Raw genomic sequence first — 2,970 nt, 5'->3', positions numbered from 1 at the left:
TCGATCCCACGGAGAATGTCAGCTTGAAGCAAGCTATGGTCACCTTGTAAATCTCAGTCAGGCGGATTCAAATGGTTATGGAGTTTTAATAATTAAAAAGATAAATAAAACATAAAGATAAAGATAGAGATACTTATGTAAATCATTGGTGAGAACTTCATATAAGTGCATAGAGATGCTTTGTCCCTGTTGAATCTCTGCTTTCCTACTGCCTTCATCCAATCCTTCAAACTCCCTTCCATGGCAAGCTGTATGTTCGGGTTTCACCGGCGTCAATGGCTACCTCCCGTCCTCAGTGAAAATGGTCCAAATGTGCTGTCACCACACGGCTAATCATCTGTCGGTTCTCGATCATGTTGGAATAGAATCCAGTGATCCTTTTGCGTCTGTCACTACGCCCAACACTCGCGAGTTTGAAGCTCGTCACAGTCATTCCTTTCCAGATCCTACTCGAAATACCACAGACAAGGTTTAGACTTTCTGGATCTCAGAAATGGCCGCCAATAATTCTAGCTTATACCACGAAGACTCCGATCTTTCGGAATGGAGGCTAAGAGATACACGCTCGATCTAAGGTAGAACGGAAGTGGTTGTCAGTCACGCGTTCATAGGTGAGAATGATGATGAGTGTCACGGATCATCACATTCATCATGTTGAAGTGCAGCGAATATCTTAGAACAAGAATAAGCTGAATTGAAAGAAAATAGTAGTAATTGCATTAATACTCAAGGAACAGCAGAGCTCCACACCCTTAATCTATGGTGTATAGAACTCCACCGTTGAAAATACATAAGAACAAGGTCCAGGCATGGCCGTGAGGCCAGCCTCCCCAAAACATGATCAAGAGATCAAAAGATGATCAAAAGATAAAAATACAATAGTAAGAGGTCCTATTTATAATGAAGCTAGCTACTAGGGTTTACAAAAATAGGTAAATGATGCACAAATCCACTTCCGAGCCCACTTGGTGTGTGCTTGGGCTGAGCATTAAGCTTCACATGTGTAGAGGCTTCTCTTAGAGTTAAACACCAGTTTTGGTGCCAGTTTGGGCGTTCAACTCCAGCTTTTATGCCAATTCTGGCGTTTTGACTTCAGAATAGAGCAGAGAAGGGGCGTTTGAACGCCAGTTTGCATCATCAAAACTCGAGCAAAGTATGAACTATTATATATTGCTGGAAAGCTCTAGATGTCTACTTTCCAAAGCAATTGAGAGCGCGCCATTTGGAGTTTTGTAGCTCCAGAAAATACACTTCGAGTACAGGGAGGTCAGAATCCAACAGTATCTACAGTCCTTTGTCAGCCTCTGAATCAGATTTTTGCTCAGATCCCTCAATTTCAGCCAGAAAATACCTGAAATCACAAAAAAACACACAAACTCATAGTAAAGTCCAGAAATATGAATTTTGCATAAAAACTAATAAAAACATCCCAAAAAGTAGCTAGATCCTACTAAAACTTACCTAAAAACAATGCCAAAAAGCGTATAAATTATCCGCTCATCAATGGCTAATACCAATCTATGTAGAGTTCGGAATACCTGATAAATGGAACTCTTTGGTGTGGCTCGCCGGTGCCGTTTCTAGCTCTGTTTTCCATCCCATACTTAGATATTACAGCAACACCTGTAAATTCGGATGGTGGCACCGTCCTTTTATGTTTGCGGGTGCCGTTGGCGCCACCATAACTTTTTTGACAATTGGATTCGCCAAAGACATTGGGTACGCCTTTGGATACAACCTCTCCGAGTATACTCAGCATCGCGCCTTAATCATTTTTGGGATCGGATTATGGATGTTGGAGATTTCGATCAACATGATCGATGCCCGCTGTAGAGACTTCCTTGATGATCTTGCCAGCAGAGACCAACCAAAGATCAGACTGGCATACCAGTTCTTCTCATTCTTCATGACAGTCGGAAACGAACTGGGTTACTTGGCCGCTTTATTTAGTAGATTCGATGTTATGTTGTCATTCACCATGACAAAAGCATGTGATATGTTCTGCGCAAATGTGAAAAGTATATCAATTTTCTCAATCCTTATTCAATGTTATGTTGCCATCCCATGAGCTTCTTTTATATCAATATATGAATCAATGAATGGTGGATCTTATTCACAAAATGCAATTACTTTTAAGACATCTACACAAGTTCGTTCTTCTTATTCTTCTGAATCTATGTAGAGCACAATGAGGATATATGGTACCAGAAAAAAGAAAGCAATACCTAGTTATAATTTAGTTCTTCTTCTTTGTTTCTATGTAGGCAATAACGCCTTCACAAACCTAAGTCAACAACGTCTTAAGCCAAAATTGCAAAGGCGTTCCCAAGTTAGCAACGTGTTCATATACTTCTAGGGACCAAAATTTCAAAGGCATTGCTAACAAAATGAGGAAGGCGTTGACAATGCCAATAATGAAACCTGCTATACCAATAATGAAAAGCTGAAAATTTGTAATTTTAACCAGCATTGACATTTACACAACTTGAAAGCATATAATATGTATGAAGCATCCTAAGTTTGTCAATCTTCTATGTCTGTATCCTTATTGTTCATGTCTCCATACCCTTCATGCATTTGCATCTTAGCTAGATTAGCAAGTTAGTTTTAGCTTAATTTCATTCATTTTCTTTGAAATAAACAAGCACTTTGATAAAATTTATCTTAATACATTAAAGTACCAAGAGCTAGGTGAACTTTGGTCAATTTCATGCAAGTAATTCAAGAAACTTATGAATAAATTTGAAGGAATGAATGTCTTGAAATTTGTAACTTGGCGGGTCAAGAGGTGGGTTAAAATAAATCATCATCACCTTCTTTTTCTTCAACCAAAACTTTAGTTAAACAAGCTCTTATTTTAACCGACACATTGCCCAGCTGAGCACTACCTCCCTCCAAAGCTTCCTATTTGTGCCCCCTTTCTAATACCTTCCTCTTTGTGCCCGATACCTTCTACCTCCCTCCAAACTA

This window comes from Arachis stenosperma, chromosome 4, assembly GCF_014773155.1.
Source record: "Arachis stenosperma cultivar V10309 chromosome 4, arast.V10309.gnm1.PFL2, whole genome shotgun sequence".
Classification (NCBI taxonomy): Eukaryota; Viridiplantae; Streptophyta; class Magnoliopsida; order Fabales; family Fabaceae; genus Arachis; species Arachis stenosperma.
This window is presented reverse-complemented; position numbering follows the sequence as displayed.